Source organism: Macaca thibetana, chromosome 13, assembly GCF_024542745.1.
Source record: "Macaca thibetana thibetana isolate TM-01 chromosome 13, ASM2454274v1, whole genome shotgun sequence".
Lineage (NCBI taxonomy): Eukaryota > Metazoa > Chordata > Mammalia > Primates > Cercopithecidae > Macaca > Macaca thibetana.
In genome coordinates this window covers 59,869,622-59,889,685 of record NC_065590.1, presented here as the reverse complement: position 1 = coordinate 59,889,685, position 20,064 = coordinate 59,869,622, and the positions used below count along the sequence as shown (strand labels likewise).

General features: G+C 47.8%; 1 protein-coding gene and 1 long non-coding RNA gene across 44 annotated transcripts in view; one reads left to right on the top strand and one right to left on the bottom strand.

Annotated features, from left to right (window-relative positions):
- Positions 1-20,064, bottom strand: part of CALM2 (calmodulin 2) — a 1,210,617-nt gene that overhangs the window by 76,509 nt on the left and 1,114,044 nt on the right. The gene's annotated exons all lie outside the window — the stretch shown is intronic.
- On the top strand, positions 364-19,282 carry LOC126934264 (uncharacterized). Its single transcript, XR_007718898.1, has 3 exons — positions 364-604; positions 17,532-17,579; positions 19,254-19,282. It is a non-coding gene; the product is annotated as an uncharacterized LOC126934264 (long non-coding RNA).

Below are 20,064 nucleotides of genomic sequence, written 5' to 3'. Positions count from 1 at the left end.
GGGTTGCCCTGGGGAGCTGGTTCTGCTGCTTCAGGCTAACTCACTTATTGTGGCAGGAGGCTGCTGATATGGTCAGTTCCCAGGGATCAGCCGCTGGAGGTGGAGGTTAGGGTGGGGGGGCGGTGGGAGGGTGTTGGAAAGGGCACCTATCAAACGTGGATTCATAAATGGGCTGCAGAGACTGGAAAGACTCTGAAGCTGAATGCACGAGTTTGTACGTGCATTTTTACTGGGGATGAGGATCAGTTTTTTTGTCTGATTCTCAAAGAAGTCAGAGACCCTCAAAATGGTTACTCATTTTGGGTGGTAGGTAAAACAAGAAATTGAAATGTTTCTCTTTTCATTTTTGCTCCCCAGTGAGTTTGAGTTTTATGCAATTTCTTGTATAAGAGAAGAGCCTGAGTCCATGGAAGCTGGGATTGAACATCCTGAATATGCAGTTCCTTGGAGAGCCACCAAGAAAAGACCTAAGCAGGAGACATGATGTCACCTTCGGGGAGGAGGCTCTTCAGCTGTCTGGCATGGGAGGAGGAGGAATGAGGAGGATCACTGGCCTTGAACCCCCAAGGAGAGGCCAGAGCACCTTTCTGGGACCCAGCCCAGGGTTTGTATTAAACATCCAGCTCCAAAAGACATGCTGTGCAGATTCAAGCTGCCAAGTCCTGAAGGCCCTGAGGGAGAACCCAATCCCAAGCAGCCCGGGTGGTATCTAGGTATCCTGTGCCCTGCCCATGGAGATCAGGAGCCTAAAGTCTAGAGCTCACTGCAGAACCAGACCAAAGACAGTCTAAGGTCCGCTGAGCCAAGCCTTCCTGACCTCCCGTGGAAAGGGGAAGAGAGAACAGGGCCTCCACTCATCCACCTACCAGTTCCTGGGTCCCTTTAGCCCTTGGCATGGTAATTAACGGTCAGGAAGTTATGCATCAGCCTCAGCAAGCTAACGTGGCAGGAGATCCCTCCTGACAGCAGAGCTAATAAGAAATTTGCTAATGCAATTTATCACTTTAAAAAGCCATATGTCGGTGGGGATGAGCACTTCTCTGCAGCAGCTAGTGTAATTGTCAGAGCAAAGCAGCGAGCAGCTCTCGGAAGGGGGTGAGGAGGATGATGTCTTCACTAAATCAGTGGTGCAATGCAGCAAGCGAGGGCGCTGGGAGGAGGGGTGTGGTGCTGGGTGGAGGGCTCCCAGCTCTCAAGCTCCCAGGAAGCCAGGTCTGCAGACCTGTTCGGGGGCCCCATTAAAAACCAGATGAGCCCTGAACTCCAGCCCCTGCTGCCTTTGAGCTGCATGAACCTGCGCTTTGGTTCCTGCCACAGTGTTAAAACAAGAAGCGACTCTGTCTGCAGTAATGGCTGATGTAAGTCTCAGCCATTGAGTGTCAACACACAGGACCCGATTCCAGCTGGGGGCGGGGCTGATGCCATGTGCACATTTGCTCTTTCTCTCCCAGACCCCTGTGATAACTTCATCCGGGACAAGAGCCACTGGTCCTTAGTCAGAGGCAGGGAAAGATTAGAAATCCACCTCAGGCCCAACAACATCTCTGCTTCCAGTTTAGACAAATTGCCTTGAGTACCCAGTGTTTGCCAAAATAAAGAGTGGTTTCTGCAAAGGGGAAAAACTGCTGTTGTGGGATTTTGCTTCAAACACTCAATTGCAAACCATTTTTCCCAAAGCAAATTGATAGATAAGCAAGTAAGACAGGTGCCCCTTCTGGGAATGCAGTCCAGGGCTGCTGGGAAGGCTGTGGGAAGGAGTAAGAATATCCATATGGCTGGATCTCCACTGCTTTCTGGAGATAGTCCCCACTCTCAGTTATCTGTGAAATGAGAGGGACTGGAGAGAGGGATGAAGTAGGGTAAGCCACCACCAACACCCAGAGAAACATCACACCCAGTTTCCACCAATTAAACTTCCTTCTAAAGCAAATTTTGACCCTAATTGTTCTCTGTCCTTTAAATTAATGCTTTTTTTTTTTTTTTTTAAGATGGAGTTTCACTCCTGTTGCCCAAGCTGGAGTGCAATGGTGTGATCTCAGCTCACTGCAACCTCCGCCTCTTGAGTAGCTGGGATTACAGGTGGCCACCCCACGCCCAGCTAATTTTTTGTATTTTTAGTAGAGACAGGGTTTCACAATCTTGGCCAGGCTGGTCTCAAACTCCTAACCTCAGGTAATCCACCTGCCTCAGCCTCCCAAAGTGCTGGGATTACAGGTGTGAGCCACCACGCCCAGCCTAAATTAATGCTTTGAATTTTGCATGGAGACACTGAAGGAAGACAAAGTACAAAGATCCAAGCAATAACCAATAGAAAGAAGAAATCCCATGCTAGGGCCTGGACAGCCCAACATGTATATATAAGCTCCATGTTGCCTTCCTGTTTAAGACCTTCTGCTCAGCTCATACTGATGGAAATAGCATGGGTGGGCATGGGGGAAGTATAGCCTCATGACTCCCCAGCCTTCAGGGTGATGGGAGAGGACTGGCAACAGGAACTGGTATATTTTTAGTGAGTCTTAAACCTTGCAGGAACAGAGTTTTACAGCAACTCCCAAAGTCCCCTGTGAATTGAGGCCCACCTAGGGTGCCAGGAGCCCCTTTATGTGCCCTTTAAAATATGCTTTAATAGCTAAGGTTCTATCATTTAATATTTATTTATTTTTAAATTTTCCTGATCCTCCTTCCATGTCTATTTTTCCAAATACTTTTTTTTGTTTGTTGTTTCTCTTGAGACAGGTTCTTGCCCTGGCACCCAGGTTAGATCACGGCTTACTGCAGCCTCAACCTCCCAGGCTCAGGTGATCCTCCCACGTCAGCCTCCTGAGTAGCTGGTACTACAGGTCCCAGTATGTGGGACGTGCAACCACACTTGGCTAATTTTTTACTTTTTGTAGAAATGGGGTTTCACTGTGTTGCCCAAGTTGGTCTTAAATTCCTGGGCTCAAATGATCCAACTGCCTCGGCCTTCCAAAATGCTGGGATTACAGGCGCAAGCCACAGCTCCCAGTACCAAATCAATCTTAATACCATTTCTGCCAAGTTCAAAACAAAGATAATCCTGTTGATATTTGGCTGAGACCATACCAAATTAATAGACTAGTTTAGGGAAAATTTTTTTACCTTGTATGTGCGGCAAAATTTTTACCTCCACTCTCCTAGGGTTTTCAACGGGGCCTAAGAATTAAATCAACATAAAACAGATTAATAGGAGGAAAGGAAACATATTTATTTAAATAAGTTTTACATGAGATGGGAGCCCTCATAAGGAAATAAAGACCCAAAGAAGCAGTTTAGAGTCAAACACTCATATACTGAGTCAGACAAAGAGTTTCACAAGGTAAATGATGGAAATGTGACAAGGCAAGGGGGCTTGGGCTGGGAAAGATGATCGTGAGGAGTGACCAGGAAAAGGAAGGTTAGTTTCCAAGGTCAGTTTGTACAGATCCCTCTCAGCCTCCTCTCCCTGTCCCTGGTGATAAGACTGTTGCTTTCTGGCTGGTGTGGTGTTTCATGCCTGTAATCCTAGCACTCTGGGAGGCCGACGTGGGCGGATCTCTTGAGGCCAGGAGTTGGAGACCAGCCTCATCTGATGATAGGGAGACCCTCATCTCTATTTCTTGTTTAAATTTTTTTTTAAAAAAGAATGTTGCTTTCCTCCTGCTATAAAGAGGACATCTTCCTTATGGGGCTTTTGTTCTAGGTTTCAGAAAGAAAAAGGCGTGATCAGAGTGCCCTTCCAGTACCTGCTGGTTTTCATTTGCCTTTGGCTCAAAATAACCCTTATGCCAATGGGGCATATTTTGAGGTGGCATATTCTGCTACCCTTCAGCTTTTACAAAATTGAGTTTTTCTCTTCAGATTAGAATATGTTTTTTCATTTAAATAAAGTCTTGCTGTCCAAATACTTTTTAACACTCCATATTGACTCTGAATTACCTGCCTTCAAGGCTTATTTGGCAAAGAGACTATAGAATCTCATCTGCTAAGCAGGGAATGTGTTACCTCTTCCTTGGTTATCGGTGAGTTACATTTTTAAAGACAGCTGCCTACATGCCTTAACTTAAATCAAAAGGTACTGGGACAAATAGCCACCTTGGGGTGTCCTTGCCTTGACTGCCAACCTAGACTCTAGGTCCTGGGGCCTCGCTTATTCTCATTCCATACCACACACAGGAAGTCAATCTCGTCTGTATTCCCAGCACTTTGGGAGGCCGAGGTGGGCAGATCACCTGAGGTCAGGAGTTCAAGACCAGTCTAGCCAACACGGTGAAACCCCATCTCTAATAAAAATACAAAAATGAGCTGGGTAAGGTGGCGGGCGCCTGTAATCCCTGCTACTCAGGAGGCTGAGGCAGGAGAGTTGCTTGAACTGGGGAGGTGGAGGTTGCGATGAGCTGAGATCGCGCCACTGTACTCCAGCCTGGCGACAGAGTGAGACAACATCTCAAAAAACAAACAAACACACAAAACAACTTTGGTTAAATACATCTGTGGTCCTTTTCTCTCGTTAACCTGTTTTTTGTTATAGGAGCAGCAGCAATGAGCCTTGTGATGGGTGAGGGAAAGGTAACTTTTTCTCCCCTACAAAGATAGTTTCTGCCTTTAATTAAGGCATGTGGTTAGGGGCTAACCTGAGAAGGTGCTGGTGCTGAGGAAAACCTGCCTTGCCCCAGGTTCTCCGAATTATAGCCCCTCTCTCTTTTTTTTTTGAGGCAGAGTCTTGCTCTGTTGCCCAGGCTGGAGTGCAGTGGAACAATCTCGGCTCACTGCAACCTCTGCCTCCTGGGTTCAAGCGATTCTCATGCTTCAGCCTCCCAAGTAGCTGGGACTATACAAGTCGTGTTCCACCATGCCCAGCTAATTTATGTCTTTTTAGTAGAGACGGGTTTCACCATGTTGCCTAGGCTGGTCTTGAACTCCTGGCCTCAAGTGATCCACCTGCCTAAGCCTCCCAAAGTGCTTGGATTACAGGTGAGAGCCTCCCACTCATGCTTTTCTCATGTAACCCTTCTGCAGGGCCGGCTTCATGGGTGGGTGAGCTCCAGCTTAGATGAGCCCTGCACTTGGTTTAATACTCTCCTGTTTAGCAGTTTCTGGAAAATAAGAAAAATAAAAAGCAATACTTAAAAAAAAAAAAAAAACAAAACAAATACTAAAACAAAAGTAGAGTAAATTCTTAATAATTTTGTAAAAGGGGACCCCACATTTTCATTTTGCACCAGACCAAGTTATCCTGTCCCTCTGCAACACTTTGAAACTCAAAAACAGAAAGGAACAGCCCAGTCACACTTGGGATTGGCTGAGGGGTCAGCATCCAAGTCCAGGCAAGATCAGGTGCCAGTCCAGGTACTTGAGCAGCCTCTGCCAGGACTTCTCTCTGCTTTCTGCAGCAGGCAAGACCTCGTCCCATCTGCAAATGGGCCTGGGTGATGGATTTTTAAGGGGGACACCTCACAGAGGACTCCCCGCTCCCTTCCTCAGCTCCTCCTCCCTGCCTGCCTCCCAGGGTCTGGGCTATAACTCAGCCCACTCAGCAAACCCTCAGCAAATTTTGCTGGTTGTCATCTGGACTACCTCAGGCCCAAGCCTGCTCAGTGTTTCCAGAGTTTAGACCCCAGAAGTGAGTAAGCAGCCTGCATTATCTCTCCAGACTTCTGCCTCTCTCAAGACCTTCCGGGAGCCTGGATCGACAGGAGAGAGCACTTCCAGACCACTAGCAGGAGCACATCTGGTCTCCTGGGCCGAGGAAGCCATCACGGCAGGAGAAGAGAAGGGCCAGATCTCCTGAGCCGTAATCCACAAGGGTTACTTAGCTGCTGAGCAGTGCAAACAGGGAGGAGGGAATGGTGGGCTCCTTCTAAAAGCTCAGGACCACATGTTCTAGGAACCCTCAGGATGCCTCAGGATCCATCCAATCCAGGAGGATGAAGGCAGCTTGAGCAGCAAAGGTGTCAGCACACTGCTTGGGGAGGGAAGAGGGTGGCTCAGTGACCCCCTCTCCCTGTGGATATTCACTTTTCTAGGATGCCTTTCCTCCTGAGGCCTGCCTGCAAGAATCTTGGCAGCAAGAGGACTCATTTGTAATTTCCCTCCTAGAGAGGTAGAAGGAATATGTTTAACTATTTATTTAACTCCATCCGTTCATGTATGCTTTCAAATCTTTATTAATTTTTTTTTTTTTTTAGATGGAGTCTTACTCTGTCACCCAGGCTAGAGTGCAGTGGCACCATTTCGGCTCACTGCAACCTCCCCCTCCCGGGTTCAAGCGATTCTCCTGCCTCAGCCTCCCGAGTACATGGGATTACAGGCACGCATCCCCACACCCGGCAAATTTTGTTTTTATTATTATTTTTAGTAGACACAGTGTTTCCCCATATTGGCCAGGCTGGTCTCAAACTCCTGACCTCAAGTCTTCCACCCGCCTCAGCCTCCCAAAGTGCTGGGATTATAGGCATGAGCCACTGCGCCCAGCCTCAAATCTTTATTAATTTAGCACTAGTTGCATGCTTATTTAGGTACAAATGCTCAATCCTCTGAGGACTACTGAGAAATATAAGATGCCGTTTGGTCTCCAGGAACTTAAGATCTACCTGTGCAGTCAATGGTAGCACACGTGAAAGAGCCAATGAAATGCAACACAGTCAAATGGAACATGAGCATTGCCAGATTATGTGGCAAGACAGTAAGTGCTGAAATACAGTTTAATGAATGAGGTTTCTGAGGGCATACTGTGTGCCAGGCTGTGCTAAGTTCTAAGGGGTACAAAGATATGGGAGACATGGTCCCTACACTGGAAATGCTCAGTTCTAATTGGGGAGACACCCATGAACAGACAATTTGGATATGTACAAGGGACAGCAGCAGCACAGAGAAGGGCCACTGAGGCCAATCCAGGCGACGTGACGCCTGCGCTGCATCAGGGCAGCCATGCCAAATATGCCTGGAAGGATGTTGTAGGCAGAGAGGACACTATGAAAAGATCTGATGGCCTAGCGTGGTTGAGAATCACAGGTAGGGAGTTCTCAGAGGCAGGGAGCGGCAGAAAATAAGGTTAGAGAGGTGACTAGAGATGGGATCATGAAGAGCCTTGTTAAGAGAATTGACCTTGGCTGGGCACGGTGGCTCACGCCTCTAATCCCAGCACTTTGGGAGGCCGAGGCAGGTGGATCACTTGAGGCCAGGAGTTTGAGACCAGCCTGGCCAACATGGCAAAACCCCATCTCTACTAAAAATACAAAAAATAGCCAGGAATGGAGACATGCACCTGTAATCCCAGCTACTCGGGAGGCTGAAGTGGGAGAATTGTTTGAACCCGGGAGGCGGAGGTTGTAGTGAACTGAGATTGTGCCACTGCACTCCAGCCTGGGAGACAGAGTGAGATCCTGTGTCAAAAAAGAAAAGAAAGAGAGAGGAAGGAAGGAAGGAAGGAAGGAAGGAAGGAAGGAAGGAAGGAAGGAAGGAAAAAGAGAGAAAGAGAGAAAGAGAGAGAAAGAAAGAGAAAGAAAGAAAGAAGAAAGAGAGAAAAGAGAGAGAAAATTGACCTTCTCTTAGTAGAGGCTGGGGACCACAGAAGGGATTTCATAGATAAGTCTTATGGCTGGGAGGAGGATGGACCTGAGGGGAATGAAACTGCAAGCAGGGTGGTCAGTTAGAAAGCAACAAGAATGATCTGGTCAAAAGTGATGGGGGCAGTGGCTCCTGGGATGAAGAGGAGAGGACACACTCTTCTTGCTGCCTAGAATGCATTTTTCCCTGTTTTTTTCACCCAGTTCACTCTCACACATCCTTCAGATCTCAGTTTCTCTGGGATACTTTCCCTGACCCCCAGGTCAGGGCAGATCTTCCTAGTGTGCCTTAGGATAGCTCTGGGTACTTTCATTCATAACTCTTCCCAGTCATCATTCTAGACTTATTCCTGAGGTCATTTGATTAACATCTGAGTTCCTCATGAGGACTCTCAACTCCGTAGCTATAGGATCACGGCTGCCTTCCCCACTGCATATCCCCAGTTCCTACACATAGTAGAGCTCAATAAATATTTCTGGAATGAAGGGGTGACAGATTTGACGGCTATTTGGGAGCTCTATGAGAATTCAGAAAACATTCCTATGGGTTGGAAGAGTTGATGTCAACTTCATAGACAAGATATGAACATAGAAAAAGTTATTTAACAACACAGCAACAATACAAATAGAGATGACAAGGTGGTAAGTGTCAAGGAGAACAGTACAAACACTGTGTGTTAAAGCAGGGAGTGTAGTAGCAGCTGTGATGTTTTTGTCAGCAAGCAACACAAAACCCTGAACTCAAACTGGAATTAGTGGCAAGGAAGTATATCAGCTCTCATAGCAGAGTTCAGAGGAAGGGCAGGCCAGGGGTGTTTGATACGGCAGCTCAAGGACTCCTTTCCCTGCTGCTCTGCCATCCTCATGGGGGCTTCACCCCCAAGCTGAGTGGCAGGAAGTCCACAGCAGTTCTAGACATGGAACCATCCCACTCAAGAAGGAAAGATGGTCTCTTCCCACTGGCCAGAATTTGGTTATAAAACCATTCCCAGCCTGACCACTAGTGAGGAGGTTAACATTTCTGCCACTGGTTTAGACCAAGCTTCATCCACTCCTAGAACTGGGATGCGGTCAGTGCCCACTCAGCTACAAAAGAATCAGAAATCAGGATCTGTTAGACAATAATAAATGGGAAACTAGATGTTGGGTGAAAATCAAGTGTCCACTGCAGCCCTCCCCTTTGTATACCTAACATCTACTCACATCATTCATCCCATACTGAGAGATCGCTCTGTGCTGAAATAGTCTAGAAAAGTCTTGAGGAGGCCGGGCGCGGTGGCTCACGCCTGTAATCCCAGCACTTTGGGAGGCCGAGGCGGGCGGATCACAAGGTCAGGAGATCGAGACCACGGTGAAACCCCGTCTCTACTAAAAATACAAAAAATTAGCCGGGCGCGGTTGTGGGCGCCTGTAGTCCCAGCTACTCGGGAGGCTGAGGCAGGAGAATGGCGTGAACCCGGGAGACGGAGCTTGCAGTGAGCTGAGATCCGGCCACTGCACTCCAGCCTGGGCGACAGAGCGAGACTCCGTCTCAAAAAAAAAAAAAAAAAAAAAAAAAAAAAGTCTTGAGGAATGAAGTAGAACTTAAGTCTTAAAAGAAGGATAGGACTTGGACAGGTGGAGAAGAACAGGCAATGAAAAACAGGACCCTGGAGGTGGGGATTAGACAAGGTGGCTCCCAAAAAAAATGCTCGCTAACAGCTACTGTTTAAATGCAGGCAATGTTGGGTAATGGAAAGAGATGGACTTTGGTGGCAAAAAGGCCTGGATTCACATCTTGGCTTTGCTAAAGTTTCTTAACCTTTGGAAATTTCAGGTTTCTCCTCAATGAAGTAGAACTGGAGGGTCAGGTCTCCTTGGAATGTGCTCAGGATCACATCAGACTGTTTGGGACAGAAACTTATACACTGAAGGTGCCCAACACATGTTTTAATTGTCCTTCTTTGGAAAGGAAGGCTGTTCTAGAGAACACATTGAATTGCCAACACAAACTTCATTTATACTGTGAAATAGAGGCACCAGGCTGTGCTTGGATGCCGAGTTTTCCTTTGCTCTGGGACTTTTTTTTTTTTTTTTTTTTTTTTTTTTTTTTTTTTGAGACAGGGTCTCACTCTGTCACCCACACTGGAGTGCAGTAGCACCACCACAGCTCACTGCAGCTTCAACCTCCTGTACTTAAGCAATCCTCACACTTCGGCCTCCAGGGTAGCTGGGACCACAGATGTATGCCAGCCACCATGCCCAGCTAATTTTTAATATTTTTCTTTTGAGATGGAGTTTTGTTCTTGTTGCCCAGGCTGGAGTGCAATGGCTCAATCTTGGCTCACTGCAACCTCTGCCTCCTGGGTTCAAGTGATTCCCCTGCCTCAGCCTCCCAAGTAGCTGGGATTACAGGTGCCTGGCTAATTTTTTGTGTTTTTAATAGAGAAGAGGTTTCACCATGTTGGTCAGCCTTGTCTTGAACTCCTGACCTCAGGTGATCCACCTGCCTCGGTCTCCCAAAGTGCTGGGATTACAGGCATGAGCCACCGCGCCCGGCCTAATGTTTAAATTTTTCTGTAGAGACAAGGTCTCACCATGTTGCCCAAGCTGGTCCTGAATTCCTAGGCTTAAGCAATTCTCCCGCCTAGGCCTCCCAAAGTGCTGAGATTATAGGTGTGAGCCACTGCACGGCCCCAGTTTTCATTTTAACTTGAGTCTTCGGTGAATGTTGGGCCTCTTCTTGTCTTCTTTATTTCTAGCCCTTGACCTCTTTTGACACAAACTTTGAGGAAATCCGTGTGAGAAACAGGAAGACCATGGATGAAACATAGAGCCACAGATGCAGAGATGAAGGGTCCATCTAATGCCTCGGTCATCTAAGGTTTTGTCTAAGTGCCTACCTGCCCAAGAAGACTAGAGCTATACTTCCACATCCTTGGGGCCATCACAGACTCATTAGAGATCAGAAGATGCTGTGGACCCTCTTGTCAAAGAAATGTACAAAGATTGTCGTACGTCATTTCCAGGGTTTCTGGAACACTCTGAAGCATCTCCTTAGACTGTGGAATGAGAAGCCCTGAATTAGGGGATTTGTTTGGGATGATCCAGGCCTAGTTTCTGCAGGAAATGGGAAAGGAACTGGCTTTGCATCAGTACAAAATCACTTAGTGGTTTCCAGCTTCAGGATCTGGGATACCTGCTGCTGACCCCTTTGCTCCAGACTCCACACTCAGCCCCAGGCCTACATACTGTTTGGGGATAGACTGTGTGCACGAGCAGACATTTAAGGGGGCCTTTTGGTGAGGGTGATGCTGACTTGAGAGAAACCAGCTCAACATGTTTTAGATACAGAATCTTTGTCCTGAAAGAGAGGACTGCCTCCTTAAGAGCTCTTAATCCAGGGACAGACAAAGAGACAGAAAGATGGAGATGTAAATATAAAGAAAGAATGGATTGGAGATTTTTAAAAACAACAATAGCAACAACAATCAGAGGGACTAGCCAGAGGGTCCACTAATGTGAGCTGCATCTGGGAAGGAGCAGTCAGAGGGATGTAGGGCAGCAATCTTGAAACTGCACAGCACTTACGTAAGATTGAGAAAACATCAATTGTCCAGATCAAAGAACGGAAGGAATGCTTTCTGGAGTTTATGAGAAGGTTAAAGCCTTCCCCAGCCTCCCACCCACTGGTGCCACCTCTGCCCCTGCAGCTCCACAGCCCATGGTCTGCAGAGGCCCAAGGACACATACTGCCCTGCTGGAGTGTTAGCTGGCGTTAGGACTGCAGCAGCTGCTCCTTAATGGAGCTCCCCAGGAGCCCAACCCGATAGCCTGCCTGCATTATTAATGCATTATGTCATCTTTCCTTGCACTTGCTCTCGGCTGCTGAAATTTTATAGAGCCGTATTATTAATTGAAGCAATTAGTGCTGGAGATATTGGCACAGCCACGTCAGAGGACTGGAGATGTACAAGGCAAGAATCGCTCTCTCTTTGTGTCCCTTTCTCCCTCACTCCCATCCTCTTCCCTGTGCCTCCCCACCCCTACCTCTTGTTTCTACTCCACCCCCACTTTCCTGTCTCTTTTTCTTCCAGTTTTCTTTCAATATCACTCTCTAGAGATGTGAGTACCCACCACCCTTCTCAGTGAAAGCATTCACATATAGTCTCCCACCATTCCCCTAGCATGGACAGACAGACAGACAGACAGAATGACAGCGTCACTGTGGCTGACTGATGCTTGGAATCACTGGTCTAGTTAATTTCAGATGAGACACCGTCCCTCACAGTCCTGACATTGGCTCAGAGCCCCTGGTGAGTGTGCAGGGTGGTAGGTAGAAAAAAATGGGGCTAACTGCCTGTCAGACCTATTCATTCATTCATTAACTAATTCATTGGTTCATTCATTCATTCATTTATTTTCCTTCTGTGTGTACTCAGCCTTATGCTAGGTGCTGTGAGAAGTAAACAAGGACATAATAGAGTTTTGGCCCCCTGGGACTGGTATGATAGCCAGAGAGACCAGACTGGCCCCTGAAACAATTAGGGCGAAATAGGGTACAGCAAAGGGCCCCAGAGGAGTGATTTCCCCAAGCATTGTCCAGCTGCTTCCTAGTGTTGAGAAGAAAGGCTTAGGATAGGTGGGTGTGGTCCCTCACATCTGTAATCCCAACACTTTGGGAGGCTGAGGCAGAAGGATTGCTTGAGGCCAAGTGTTCAAGACCAGGCTGGGAAACATAGTGAGACCCTATCTCTTCAAAAAGAAAGTAAGGCCTAGAGACGTGAAGTGGCCCTCAGAGGTGGTGTACTAGCAGGCTGCAGGAGGATGGGAACGGGGCAGCTCCAGCCGTGAGAAAGAAAGGTGCAGGCTGAGCAGCTATAGGATAGAGAGCCAGGAGGGGCCGATGGCTCTTCACCCCAGGACACCAAGGCTCTCAGCCCAGCCCAGCTGGGGTTGAGACCTAGAAGTGACTGGAAAACCTGGCTGGGGGCCAGGACACCTGGACACCAGGGCTCAGCCTCAGATTCCTTTGTCAGGAATCAGACATGACACCTGAGAGGCCACAGGCTCAAGTTCCCTGTAAAATAAACAGATACCAGGATGGAAACATCCAGAGTGAACAGTCACCCTCTGCCCCTCCCCACACTCAGTGCCCTCCCACCCATCATCAAGAACATATGCCCTTCATACTATGGAAAGAGACGTCCTTAGAAGTCTAGGGGCCAGTGGTCTGCTTGGGTACATTAGGTCTTAGTGGGAGTATGTGCTTAATTTTTTAGCTTTTTCTTTTTTGTTGTTTTTGTTTTGAGATAGGATCTCGGTCTGTCATCCAGGCTGGAGTGCAGTGGTGCGATCATGACTCACTGCAGCCTCAAACTCCCAGGCTCAAGCAATCCTCCCACCTCAGCCCCCTGAGTAGCTGGGACAACAGGCAGACACCACCACACCCGGCTAACTTTTTAATTTTTTGTGGAAATGGGGGTCTCACTATGTTGCCCAGGCTGATCCCAAATTCCTGGGCCCAAGCAATCCTCCCCTCTTCAGCCTCCCAAAGTGGTGGGATTACAGGTGTGAGCCGCTGTATCCCTCTTTATCTTTTTCTTTTACTGGTGGTGGTATTAGGATGGGGGAAGTTGTTGATGGCTACCCTTGTGGTCTGACCTCAGTTCCCTGAGCACTGTTGACCCCTTTCCTTGGCCTGATGGTGCCCACTCATGCTGACCATCCTTATGCCACACTCCTATTGAAACTGACTCCAAGGAAACGGGCTCTAAGGAAATTAAGAAAAAGTTCAAGCATTTGCAGAAAAACTAAAATGGTAAATCTTCATGTTACTATAGCTGAGTTTCAAAAATTCTCAACCAATTGCTGGATAGAGTGGTGTGCACCTGTAGTCCCAGCTACTTGGGAGGCTGAGGCAGGAGGATTGCTTGAGCTCAGGAGTTCAAGTCCAGCCTAGGTAACATACCAAGACCTCATCCTTAAAAAAAAAAAACAAAACTATGAACTCATAATCAACCATTTATCCATCTTTCCTCAACTTTTTGGGAGTGAAACAGGAGTGTACTTTTTTTTAATTTTTAAAGTTTTTTTTAATAGGAGTCCTGCCATCTTACCCAGGCTGGTCTTGAACTCCTGGGCTCAAGTGATCCTCCCAGTTCTGCCTCCCAAAATGTTGGAATTATAGGCGTGAGCCACTGTGCCTGGTAGCAGCATACTTCTTAAAGATAACATGCGGCCAGGCACGGTGGCTCACGCCTGTAACTCCAGCACTTTGGGAGGCTGAGGTAGGCGGATCAGGAGGTCAGGAGTTCGAGACCAGCCTGGCCAACATGGTGAAACCCTATCTCTACTAAAAATACAAAAATTCGCTGGGCATGGTGGCGAGCACCGGTAGTCCCAGCTACTCAGGAGGCTGAGATAGAAGAATCGCTTGAACATGGGAGGTGGAGGTTGCAGTGAGCCGAGATCGTGCCACTGCACTCCAGCCTGGGCAACAAAGAGCAAGACTCCATCTCAAACAAAACAAATCAAAGCAAAAAACAAATAAAGGTAGCATGCTCTTGTAAGGAAGTCTGCTAACTTTTTTATTCTTTTTTTTCTTTTTTTCTGTATCAAAACACATACACACCCCTTTGACAGAGATAGGTTTTTACATATGTGGCTTATTTAAAGGTAGGGAAAGGGCCTATCATTTGATAAACTCTCCCTAGGTGTGCGGCAGGGGCCAACTATTAAGTGTTTACTCGTCTCAGCAACTGGAGACATAGGTATAATTAAACAGATGACAGAAAGCTCACAGGCAATAAATTAAGGAGGCCCACCAAGTCCAAGTGCCTACTTTAACTTTCTACTGCCGCCTACTCTCCTTATCCTCCAGGGCCACCCCTAGGGAAGCCAAGGCCAAAATGGGAAAAAGGAATAAAGGGTTACTTTCTGGTGGTGGTGTTAGGGTGGTGGTGGGGAGTGGTTATGGCTACCCTTGTGGTCTGACCTCATTTCCCTGAGCACTGTTGACTTCTTTCCTTGGCCTGATGGTGCCCACTCATGCTGACCATCCTTATGCCACACTCCTATTGAAGCCTGCTCCAAAGAAAGGGGCTTAGGTGAGTGAGCTATAATATCACCTACAGTAGAGCCGTCCAATAGACTTTCTGCAGTGATGGGAATGTGCTATTCTGCGTTGTACAATATAGTAACCATGGCAGGGCATGGTGGCTCATGCCTGTAATCCCAGCACTTTGGGAGGCTGAGATGGGTGGATCACCTGAGGTCAGGAGTTTAAGACCAGCCTGGCCAACATGGTGAAACCCCTTCTCTACTAAAAATACTAAAAATTAGACAGGTGTGGTGGCGGGTGCCTGTAACCCCAACTACTTGGGAGGCTGAGGCAGGAGAATCGCTTGAACCCAGGAGATGGAGGTTACAATGAGCCAAGATAGCTCCACTGCATTCCAGCCTGGGCGACAGAGTGAGACTCTGTCTTAAAATAATAATAATAATAATAATAATAATAATAATGTAACCATAAACCATATGTGGCTATTGAGCCCTTGAAATGTGGCTTTATGTGGAAGGCCTTGAATACTAAGTAAAAAAGGCAAGATTTTGTTGCATGAGTAGTAGGGAAGTATGGGAGATGCCTGAGCAAAGGGATGTTCTGATGGGGACAGAGGAGGCTTTCTGGTTTTATTTGCTTATTGGTTTGATTGTTGCTATTGACAAATCACAGCCTTCCAGGCGATGAACCCAGAAGGGTCTTAAACTGTCTAAGCTCACACACAGTCTCACATTCTGCCCTGTGAAGTTGATGGTTTACAGATGAAGAAACTGTAGCTCAGTGATGTGTGAAGCAATTAGCCAGCAGCAGAGGAATTTGAACCCAAGTGTGTCTTACTCCAAAGCCCCTAAGCACAATACCTTGCTGGCTTTGAGAAAACTCAGCTGCTATCAGGATACAAAAAAGGATTGGAATAGAAGGATAGCAAGGAGTCTCCTATCCTGGTATCCAAAAACAGTACTGGCACTCAAGAGAGGCTAAGTAAATCCTTGCTGATTTAAATTGGATTGGGTGAAAGTTCTGGAAAGTCCTGTATCCCCACCAGCCTGCTGGGAACTCAGTTTGGCACAGGACTCTGAGAAACCTATTTCTACCAGGCAGGCTGGGGATCCAAAGCTATTAAAGGCTCTCACACAGTTTATTGTCTATTATAGCTGCTAACAAGCCAAGCTGCTTGGCAGGACCATCCCCAGGGGCTGTGGCCAGAGCTAGGACCACTTGAAGGAGACATATGTGAAGCCCTGCTGTGTGGAAGTGGCATTTCTGCTCGCCCTATCCCAGGGCTCTCCCATCCCCAGCTCTACTCCAGGAGTATATGAGCTAGTGTTGCGAGCTAGTGTCGCTAGCTAGGAAGAGGAGCCTAGGCCAGGGGTCTCTAGAGCCCAAGAGACAAGGTCAGACCCAGAGATCCAGAAGTAGGACAAGGAAGTAGGATCAACAAGCTCTGATCTCCAGAAAATCATACTACATAATTTTTTTTTTTTTTTTTGAGACGGGGTCTTGCTCTGTTGCCTAGGCTGGAGTACAGTGGCACAATCTCAGCTCACTGCAACCTTTGCCTCCCGGGTTTAAGTGATTCTTCTGCCCCAGCCTCCCAAGTAGCTGGGATTACAGGTGTGTGCCACGATGCCCGGCTAGTTTTTGTGTTTTTAGTACAGACAGGATCTTGCCATGTTGGCCAGGCTGCTCTCGAACTCCTGACCTCAGGTGATCCACCCACCTCGGCCCCCAAAGTGCTGGGATTACAGGTGTGAGCCAACATGCCTGGCCACACTGCATAAAATTTGTCTGCATATCCTGCTCAGAAGGTTCCGTCTCCTGCCATCTCCCCAGCTACCTTCCACCAGCACTTCAGTTCCTGTTTTCCCCTCCCAGCAGCCAGCCCCTCTTGTCAGAAAACCTTCTGAAAAACTCATGTATCCTCGGATGTTAGGACATCAAATCCTATTCATTATCCTCTGCTACCCTAGGAAATCTGCATTCCATGCTGGAAATCCAGGCCCTTCAGGTTTGGGAAAATAGGGGTTGAGCTAATACCTAACATGTCTAAGGACAAGGGCATCCTGGCTGATATCAAAGCAATTGGGAGACAGTCTATAAGAAACTGATTCAATCTAGGCATATCAAATAAAATGAGGCAAGTAAACACCTCCTGTGTGCCCATCCGCCAGGAACTAAGGGGCAAAGAGCCCCAAGAATATCTCAACATGTGAAAGAGCTTTGGGCTCGGTGACAGAAGCTCACCTGGGTTTGAATTCCAGCTCTGTCACCGATGAGCTGTGTGACCCTAGACAAATCACTGGCTTCTCTGAGCCTCCTTTCTAGCTTTCTTTGGTTTGGAAGACAGAGCTGAGTAGTTAAAAGTTTAAGCTTTAGCAACAGATAGATCTGGGTTTCAATCCTAGTTTTGTCACTCATTAGTGATGGACCTTGGGAAAATTCCTTGATCGCTCTGTACCTCAGTTTCTTCATCTGGAAAATGGGGATGACAGTCCTATCTTGCCTGGTTGTTGCAAAAATTAAATATAATAATGGGCTGGGTGCGGTGGCTCACACTTGTAATCCCAGAACTTGGGAGGCCGAGGCAGGTGGATCACGAGGTCAGGAGTTCGAGACTAGCCTGACCAGCGTGGTGAAACCCCATTTCTACTAAATATACAAAAATTAGCTGGGCATAGTGGTGCATGCCTGTAATCCCAGCTACTCAGGAGGCTGAGGCAGGAGAATCACTTGAACCCAAGAGGCAGAGGTTGCCTCCAGCCTGGGCGACAGAGCGAGACTCCATGTCAAAAAAAAAATTTATATATATATATATAATATGCATATTATATATATATAATGTATGTGTCATGCTTGGTACACTGCCTCAAACAGAATCTCAATATTATTATTATTATTAGTTATTGAATCATTTGCTTCCCCAGGATTAGGAGTCAGACAAGGAAGAAGAGGACATGATAGGAAACTGGGAGGTGAGTATCAGAAATGAGGTTGAGTCAGTGAGAGGATGAGGCCACACAGGGATGCCTGGTGCTCAGGGCCCAGGAGAACCTACTCAGAGTCATCGTGCATTGTGCAGAAAGACGCCTGGCTGAGGGAGTAAGTAGGGGTCAAAATCCCACCTAACTCCTACTCTCCAAACAAGTTTTGCTTCTGCTGGCATCATCCTGCACAGGGCCAGGCAGGCAATAGGTGAGGCATACTGCGGGTCACTAGGTCCTAGGGGATCAGAGCAGGTCATCCTCCAGGATAGGCAGAAGTGGATCAAGGAAGCCCTGCAGCTCAAGGAGTCCAGCAGAAGCAACTGGCATTCCGGGGATGAGGCTCAGTTGCAGAGACTTTGCATGGGAGGGGCAGGGCAGGATTCAATTTGTTCCTAGAGCTTTGAGGAGTGGTAGGAACCAAGGCAGGCATTCAGGCGAAGGGCTACCCCAAACAAGGCAGTCTGTAGGCACAAAGCAAAAGGCCCTGGTAACAAAACAAACTGCAAGGTCAGACTGGTCCAGGCACAAAGCTGACTCCAGCCTGGGTCACAGAGAGGTGAGGGATCAGAGCCTCCATTCGCTGGTGGTGACAAACAGGCAGCTGTTGGTGCCAGAAGAGGCAGGCTGTGGGGGCAGGGAGCTGTGCAGATCGATGCAAACTTTCTTCCCAATCCTTTGGCAGTTTGGTGCGCACCTCAATCTGTGAAGCTGTGTGGTAGGATTCGCTTCTTTAGGAGGGGCGGCCTCCAGAATGCAATGGTATTAGGAGCAAGGAGATATTCCTCTGCCCAGAAATATTCATGTGTCTCTGTGCTCCTCCTCCTAATAAGTAATTTCTTTGAATAAAGTCTAAGGCCACAAGCTCAGAAGCTGCAGGAGCCAGGCAGTGGCATAAATGGGAGAAAGGGGCCAGATAATGACAGGGAACAATTGGAAGAGGCAGGAACTGCAGCAAACTGGGAAGTATTAATAAATGTCTCCTCGGGTCGGGTGCGGTGGCGCACGCCTGTAATCCCAGCACTTTGGGAGGCCGAGGCGGGCAGATCACCTGAGGTCAGGAGTGGCCAGCCTGGCCAACATGGTGAAACCCCGTCTCTACTAAAAATACAAAAATAAGCCAAGCCTGGTGGCGTGCACCTGTAATCCCAGCTACTTGGGAGGCTGAGGCAGGAGAATCGCTTGAACCTGGGAAGCAGAGGTTGCAGTGAGCTGAGATCACGCCATTGCACTCCAGCCTGGGTGACAGAGTGAGGCTCCGTCTCAATAAATAAATAAATAAATAAATAAATAAATAAATAAAATGCCTCCTTTATGGAGGGCAGCAGCTGCTCACCTCCTCCAATTCATAGCCAGTGAGAATGTGAGACAAGCCCTTTTGGTTCTTCCATTTTCCAAAAGAAGCCAGAAATCTACATTGTAATTAAAATCTGGCTTTTAAAAATCCCATCAATTAAACTATATTTTCACAAAATTCTGTTGAAGTTACCATGACCAACCCCACACGCATCTGTGGGTCCCACACAGCCTCTGGCTTGGGAATTCCTCTCTCCAGAATCCCCTGGAGATGCGGCCCCCTCTGAGAGAGGTCCTGGAGGTGGGTGGGAGAGGTGCTCCAATGAACTCCTTGCTAGTCTCTGACATTCTCCTTCTTTCTTGTTCCAGAGGCTTTGGGCATCTGAAGAAGATGGGAAGGAGGGGAGAGATCACTGAAAGGAGAGGTGTGATGCTGGGGGAAACCCCTCTGACCTCATTGTTTTATCCCCCAGGAAGGGCCTGTGCCTGGCCCACCAGCCACAATCTGTAGACACAGGTCCTGGGAGATGAAATGCCATCTCTGAGGCCACAGCAACCCCATGGCTTTCTTCTGTGTCCTTTGAGCTGGTCCCAGCAGGCTGGCCCATGGCTTCCCTCAGTGAAACACCCTGTCCTGTCCCCTCCCTTCCCAAGCAGCTCTTCTGGCCTCTGTCACTCTGCGGTGGTTTTTATAAGGCTCATCTTACTGTGTGGGTTTTATTAGCGAGTGATTGCTTCTCACGTCTCAACCATGAATCTTTCAGTTGTGGTTTCATCTTGGGCCTAGCAGACTATGAAGAAGCAATTAACATATTTCTCAGCCTCCCATATCAGGGAGAGTGCAAGGTTTCAGGGCAAGAGGGGAATTCCTTATGACCCGACCCACCCAGTCTAGGGGCCTAGATAGAAAGTCTCTCTTCAAAATACTAAGCAAACCATAAGCATTATTATCTAGCTGAGAAACCTGAGGTTCAGAGGGACTTAAGGCACTTGTTGGAGATGGTGAAAGTGGTAAAGGAGGCAGGACTCACACCCAGGGCTGCGATTCTCCTGCCTCAGCCTCCCAAGTAGCTGGGATTACAGGCATGCGCCACCATGTCCAGCTAATTTTGTATTTTTAGTAGAGACGGGGTTTCTCCATGTTGGTCAGGCTGGTCTCAAACTCCTGACCCCATGTGAT